Here is an 8668-nt window from a genome sequence, read left to right on the forward strand (position 1 = left end):
CCCTTTACAGGCATACTATAGACACCCCCCAGCTACGAAATTTAAAGGGATATTACACTTTTATTGTTTGACTTTAAGCATTATTAAAATCACTGCTCCTGAAAAAACGTCCATTTTTAAAACTTTTTTTGCATTGATCCATGTCCCCTGGGGCAGGACCCAGGTCCCCAAACACTTTTTATGACAATAACTTGCATATAAGCCTTTAAAATTAGCACTTTTGATTATTCATGTTCGTGTCCCATAGACTTTAACGGTGTTCGCACAAACCTTTTTCCTGTTCGCATGTTCTGGTGCGAACCGAACTGGGGGGTGTTCGGCTCATCCCTAATCAGGATAAATGAAAATATCAATTACAACTAGCTTATATTCCATATGAACAAATAAGAGACAAGAGATGGAGCATATTGAGAATATATATATATATATATATATATATATATATATATATATACTGGGTGGAGCTGGGTTTATTAAAATGTTATTATAAATTAGGCCACCTATAATTACAATATATGAGGAAGAAATTAATGCCAAACACTAAGACACTATCCAAAAAAGAATCTCACCAAATTTGTGAGCATTGTATATACCTTAAGGTTATATGACTATACGCAGCCAATGTATAAAATGCTCCCATGCTGGTGATGTTTAAAGGTAGTATGGAAAGGTGCATGGCCCAATACCCACTGGGAAAATGGGGAAATCTATAATTGTCCAAAGGGAAAAATTAGAACCAGCAGTATATTAATGGTGTTATGAAGAAAGGTGTCCCCTGAACAATAATCTACATAAGTTTAAAGAAAGACACCATGGGTAAGTTGCCATGTGGGTGAGGCTTTATATGTGTGCCCCCATGATCGCCGCAGCGTCCACCTGATTTCTAAAATGGTGCAGGGTAATCACATCATAATGTGTGCTTCGAACCCGACCGCACATGTGCAAAATGGCACCCGGCACACCTGAGATTTTCCTACAGAGGAAGGCTGCTGAACTCCACCCAACAGAGGTCAGCAGGTAAGGGTAGCCACTGTCAGCTGAGGAACCGAGGAAGGAAGCCCGGTTCACCCAGTAGCAGCCCCATGAGAACACAAACAACACATCCCAACCCAAAACAGGAATATAGGTGTATTTGAGTAAATAGTCTGCCTAGCAAACCAACACCAGGGATCAGACCGCCATGTTCAAGGAGACCAGAAATGGACATATAGCAACCATATATTCCAACATTTGCTATGACATTGGGCAATATTTACAAAAGCAAATAAGCCCATATTGAGCTTATAATAGACATAATACCTGCATATTAAGCACACGACAAAAAGTGCACTTACTGTATATACATGTATCTTAAAGATGATGAATTAATCTGCATATGTTAGGCAGAAAAATAGTAAAAAGTATAGAAAGGGGGCAAAGGAAATGGGGAAAGAGAAGAAGGGGAAAAGGGCAGAGTAGGGAGTCCACTAATCTCTATAGATATATTCACCCCCTGATCGCTGTCAGAGTAACAACCAAAATCAATCATTCATATCTACATCCAGGGCCGATCCTAGGGTCACAGACGCCTGGGTGCAGAAATATTTCTGGCGCCCTCACGTGGGCGTGGTTATCTTACTAACTCCTCCCCTTTACAAATGTTTCTATGGCAACGACTCAAACACAGAGATGCTCCCCTAAGGAATCTTCGCTACCCTGGGATCCTCCCATGATCTCTTAACAATAAACAAAATACAGAAAGAGAAGCGAAGTACTCTAATGGGACCTGGAGGAGGAGTCTCTCTAATGTACATGGAGCCACCAGACATACTACAATAGATGGTCAGAGACTGCAGTCATGATACAATAGATGGCCATAGACTGCAGACAGGATACAATAGATGGTCAGAGACTGCAGACATGATACTATGGATGGTCAGAGATTGCAGATATGATATAATAGATGGCCAGAGACTGCAGATATGATATAATAGATGGCCAGAGACTGCAGACATGATATAATAGATGGTCAGAGACTGCAGACATGATACAATGGATGGTTAGAGACTGCAGACATGATACAATGGATGGTCAGAGACTGCAGACATGATACAATGGATGGTCAGAGACTGCAGACATGATACAATGGATGATCAGAGACTGCAGACATGATGCAATGGATGGTCAGAGACTGCAGACATGATACAGGAGATGGTCAAAGATTGCAGACATGATACAGGAGATGGTCAAAGATTGCAGACATGATACAAGAGTTCAATGTAGCCTCATTAGTGCCCATCAAATGCAGCCTACCAGTGCCCACCAATTGCAGCCTTATCAGTGCCCACCAATTGCAGCCTTATCAGTGCCCACCAATTGCAGCCTTCCAGTGCCCACTATAGATTACTATGGTACATGGAAGGCAGGAAAGAGGGATCACTATGGCACATGGAAGGCAGGAAGGAAGGACCACTATGGCACACAGAAGGCAGGAAGGATCACTATGACACCTGGAAGGCAGGAAGGATTACTATGGTACATGGAAGGCAGGAAAGAGGGATCACTATGGCACATGGAAGGCAGGAAGGAAGGATCACTATGGCACACAGAAGGCAGGAAGGATCACCATGACACCTGGAAGGCAGGAAGGATTACTATGGTATATGGAAGGCAGGAAAGAGGGATCACTATAGCACATGGAAGGCAGGAAGGAAGGACCACTATGGCACACAGAAGGCAGGAAGGATCACTATGGTACATGTAAGAAAGGAAAGAGGACTCACTATGGTACATGGAAGGTAGGAAGGATCACTATGATACATGGAAGAAAGGAAGGAGGGATCACTATGGTACATAGAAGGCAGGAAGGATCACAGTGGTACATGGAAGGATCACTATAGCACATAGAAGGCAGGAAGGATTACTATGGTACATGGAAGGCAGGAAAGAGGGATCACTATGGCACATGGAAGGCAGGAAGTAAGAACCACTATGGCACACAGAAGGCAGGAAGGATCACCATGACACCTGGAAGGCAGGAAGGATTACTATGGTATATGGAAGGCAGGAAAGAGGGATCACTATAGCACATGGAAGGCAGGAAGGAAGGACCACTATGGCACACAGAAGGCAGGAAGGATCACTATGGTACATGTAAGAAAGGAAAGAGGACTCACTATGGTACATGGAAGGTAGGAAGGATCACTATGATACATGGAAGAAAGGAAGGAGGGATCACTATGGTACATAGAAGGCAGGAAGGATCACAGTGGTACATGGAAGGATCACTATAGCACATAGAAGGCAGGAAGGATTACTATGGTACATGGAAGGCAGGAAAGAGGGATCACTATGGCACATGGAAGGCAGGAAGTAAGAACCACTATGGCACACAGAAGGCAGGAAGGATCACTATGACACCTGGAAGGCAGGAAGGATTACTATGGTACATGGAAGGCAGGAAAGAAGGATCACTATGGCACATGAAAGGCAGGAAGGAAGGACCACTATGGTATATGGAAGGCAGGAAGGATCACTATGATACATGGAAGGCTGGAAGACTGACACATGGAAGGCTATGGGACATGGAAGGCTGGAAGACTATGGGACATGGAAGGCTATGGCACATGGAAGGCTGGAAGACTATGGCACATGGAAGGCTGGAAGACCATGGAACATGAAAGGCTGGAAGGCTATGGAACATGAAAGGCTGGAGGGCTATGGAACATGGAAGGCTGGAAGGCTATGGAACATGGAAGGCTGGAAGGCTATGGAACATGGAAGGCTATGGCACATGGAAGGCTGGAAGACTATGGCACATGGAAGGCTGGAAGACTATGGAACATGAAAGGCTGGAAGGCTATGGAACATGGAAGGCTGGAAGGCTATGGAACATGGAAGGCTATGGCACATGGAAGGCTGGAAGACTATGGAACATGGAAGGCTATGGAACATGAAAGGCTGAAAGGCTATGGAACATAGAAGGCTGGAAGGCTATGGAACATGAAAGGCTGGAAGGCTATGGAACATGGAAGGCTATGGCACATGGAAGACTATACATGGAAGCTCAAGCTTGGAACACTATGGCACATTTAGAAAAAAGAGAGAGGGGAGAGACCACTCACCCAGGCTGCATTGTCTTCAGAGGCACAGGCACTCAGGCAGCGACATCAGGCAGGATCGCCGGCTCACTGGCTGATTTGAAACCTCCCACCCACACTCCTTTCCCAGGCACAGATTGGCTGCATGAAGGGGTTGTGGGCGGGTACAGGGGGGACATGGGGAGGAGTTGGGCAGACCTAGCCTACCTCCTCCTCGTACTGAATATACAGCGGGCGCTGGGTGAGGGATGTGCAGCGGGCGGGGAGCGCGGGTGGGAATATGCTATATATGCACACTGCCGTTGGGCGGGGATTCAGGGAATATGCTATCTGAACACTCCCCGTGGGGCAGGGAATATGCTAATTTATACACAGTGCCGCGGGGCGCGGGCGCGCCGGGGGGGGCAGGGAATATGCACACTGCTGCGGGTGCGAGACAGCACACTCGGGACGGGACTGATGATACCTTGGCACTTTGGCGCCCCCCGCTCTGCGGCGCCGGGGTGCAGTGCACCCCGTGCACCCGCCCAGGACCAGCCCTGTCTACATCTTTAAGTATAATGACCACTGCGTGGGGCCAAAAGAGGGAAGAAAAGCATGTCATTATTTTAAGCTTATTGAATCTTTTATGCCAAGTGGAGAAATAGCTTGTAATAAAAAAAATCCACCTTGTCTCACATTGTAAATCCTCTTGTCAAAGTTACCACCCCTAGGATCGGGTATAATATGTTCCAAGGCAGCAAATCTAATTACATTCCTATCTCGTTATGAAATAGAGCCACATGGCTACCAATCGGTGTGGAGAGTTTATTGTGTCTTATATAGTATCGTTTTCCCCACGTAAAATGCCCCATACCCACAGAACATAATAAATACAATTCCAATAGTTTGGCAGCTTATTACATGGTAGGCCAGCATATGCAAACTGACATTAGGAAGAAATACTGTTTGATTTTCATATATCCATTTGCAATAGTTGCAAGCGCCACACTTCCAGGTACCTTGAAGAGCATTGTCATCATCCCCACCATCTGAACACCTAAAATGACTGCTAGTGACACTGTCCTTTACTGATTTAGCCCTACGATAACTGATTTCTGGATAATCTTTCACATATTTCCTCATGACCTAAATGGAGTCATTGGTCAATGGATACCAATGTTTTTGAAGAACATGTCGGTCCTGGGCATGTTGTCTATTAAATAAAGTGATGACTCTACCTGCATCTGACTGATTTGTATTTTTACTCATAAAGAGGACCTCCTCCTGTGACAACCTTTTCACCATATTAAATGCCTTTTTTAACAAGGGAGTTTCCCCATTGCAGCAATCTATTTCTTCAAGTTTAAAGTCCTGGTCACTAGAGAATATACATCAGAGTCTCAAATATTGACTAAAGGTAATGCTATGTAGAAGTAGGATGGGTACTCTTTGCATGCAGCAGGGTGTTACCAGCTGTTGGTTTACAGTACAATGTTGTTCCAATTGAGCCATCGTCCAGGATCATAATTTGAATGTCATGAAATGTGATTTGTTGCAGGCTATAGGACATTGTAAGTTTTAGGTTAAACTCATTGCTGTAAAGCCCCAACATGAGCACATTTAACAATGGGATAGTACTGGTCTAGAGCATCATAAAGTCATCAATATATTGGTATCATAAAAGTATGGAGTCCCAGAACCCTGCATATCTGTCCTCTGAAAATAATGACTGCTCCCACTGCCTCAGGTACAGGTTGGCATAAGAAATAGCACAACATGTGCCCATTGGCAGACCCTGTACATGTTTCTGTTCAGAATATGTTCAAGTATCATCAAAATAAATTGACTATATGTCCATGAGACTTTTTGCATCTCTTTAAGGAATTCACTAGCCGAATTCCCTTGGAGTGGGGTATACTACTGTAAAGTGCTTCGATGTAAATCACCACCAATACAATTTTGAGTGGTACTAAAATTCCTAATGTAATGACTGCAAACCACTCACTTCATGATCTGAGCAGAATCTAACACTCAAGGAGGCAACCAGTTTTTTTTCTAAAATGCAACAAATCATACATTTGGGACCTTACATGCTTCCCAGAGTCATAATTCTGTCTTAACACACTCAGTGCAGGATGGCCATAGAAACCCTGAACCTGGCTAATATATCTTCTTTGAACTTAGGATACTCCTTGGCATCCTGAGGTTGTAAGTCAGAGTAGGCCTTTTATCCTAATAAAAAGGGTGCTAGCACATAAGCCCAAGGCTCCTAGAGTAGCTGTTTACATTCAGCAACTCACTTAACGATACCAAGGTGGGTTTCAACATCATTCTCCAATGAGAGTTTCTGTAAAGCCATCTGAACTAGCTGTTAAGGTGTAGAAGTTAACCATTGCACCATCATCTGCCTCTGTAACCTTTATCTGCTGCAGTAGAGACAGGTTCATAGTTACCACCCAAATCTCTACAAAGCATTTTGGCTCCAGGACCCAGAACAGTATTTACAAAGATTCTGAGAAAATATTCTTCTCAATCCTGCCAGCCAGTGACTAACCTTTTTAAACTTATTTCAGTTATTCATATAGCACCAACAATTTTGCATCACTTTACATAGTGTACATCCACATCAGTCCCTGCCCTCAAGAAGCTTACAATCTAAGGACCATATCTCAAATGCATACATGCAAATACTAGGGCCAATTTGGACAGGATCCAATTACCTAACCAGCATGTTTTTTAGAGTGTGGGAGGAAACCAGAGTAACCGGAGGAAACCGACACAAGCGCCAGGGAGAACATGTAAGCTCCATATGAATATTGTCCTTACTGGAATACAAACTTGGGACTTGGGTGGGAAAAGCTTCCATTCATAAGGTAATACCTTAAGCTAACCATTCAGGTATAGATTTATCTCCTTCTCATTTTCTACCCTGTTACTTTTACAAAAGTTGATAAAAATATACTTTTACCAATCTGAATTGTACCGACAAGGCCACCCATGAATAGAATTTTGTCAGATTCAGCAGTAATTGATCAAAATTCGAGTCATCTTTGGCAGCCTTTATCTTGTAGCCAGACTTCATTAGTTAGTCTCAGTTGTACACAGGCCTTTAAAAATATGAGCTGGCTGAGGCTAAGGGCTCTTCGTTTAAAATCAGTACTACGTTTTTTATAGTGTAGACACCCTGCTAAGATTTTTTTTAAGGACTTCTGTCTCTACCAGATGCTTAGGATGTTAATCCTGTTAACTAAAATATAATATTATATTTTTTAAACATGTTTTGTTACCCTAGTGTACTTTCTTCTTTACAAGCTAAGTAAAACCAATTTGTTTTTGGTATACATTTTTGGCCATTTTTCAGCCTATAATTAAACAAAACTGAGTAGGACAGTGCTAAAAAAAAGTGTACTAAAAAGCCTTTTACTGTACAGTTACAAAGTTGGTCCAGTCAGTTCAATGCGTGTGTTTACACATAGGACTTCCCAGATCGCTGTATATTGTGCTTACCGGGAACACATCTAAACGTTTTTTAAATTTATCTATACTCTCCACTAAAACCACTAACTATGGAAGGGAGTTCCACACTATATAGAATGGAAATTCCCTCAAGGGTGTTTTTAGCAGCCAAAAAGTAGTACTTTTGAGTAAAAATTATTTCATTATATTAAAAAGTACTTTGTAATTACATGAAAGTTGTAAAAAGCAATCCTGGCTTTGACATAAAAAATACAACCCATCATTGGTGAAAGGAACAGCACATGTTACATGAAACCCAATATATTAACGTGGTATTGCACATGCTATCCTTACACGTTCGACCCTTCTAACTATTGGTCTTCTTCAAGGGAGTTGTGGTCTATGTGAAAAAGAGAAATACAGATTATATTTTGAGTAAGCCATCTTTTTATATTGTGCATTATATTTCATCATATGTAAGCTGGTGTATATCTACCATTTCTGATGGGAGAGCTATGTCCTGCAGAAGTATTTTAAAATCAAGCTTTGATGATCCCGGAGCCTCTGTGCAATGTCCTCATACCTCTCAGGGCAATCCCTTCCTCCACGGAACTTGCAAGAGACCACCCTTGTGTTGGAGTTCCCAGAGGGACAGGGTAGGGAAAGAATGAGCGAGCACCTGCAAGATATCTTGACAGCCTTAGTGGTCATTGTTATAAGGAATTCAAAAAAAGTTTTGACTAAAATACCATATATACTCGAGTTTTTCAGCACTTTTTTTGTGCTGAAAGTGCCCCCTCGGCTTATACTCGAGTCAAGCACTTTTCTGCAGCAGAAAATGACAGAAAATGAGCAGAAAATCCGAGCCGAATTTGGGGCCCTGTATCTCGGGGTGACTTGATGCTACGAACCCCAAATCTAGTGTGCAAAACCAGTGAAACTAGCACTACAACATATCCAAAGCTGGGATTCCTAGCATCAAGATAGGAAGAGATACAGGGCCCCAAATTCGGTCAACTGTGTCCATCTGCAGCAATGTCATTTCAGGACCTTTTGGGTCCAGAGACCCCAAATTTTGGCTGCAGCTAGGGGGCATCTAGGAACCCTTAACTACCGAGTTTGAAGTTTGGTGGACCTATGGCTGCAAATGG

Source organism: Aquarana catesbeiana, linkage group LG04 (genome assembly GCF_042186555.1).
Source record: "Aquarana catesbeiana isolate 2022-GZ linkage group LG04, ASM4218655v1, whole genome shotgun sequence".
In the NCBI taxonomy this organism is placed as follows: Eukaryota; Metazoa; Chordata; class Amphibia; order Anura; family Ranidae; genus Aquarana; species Aquarana catesbeiana.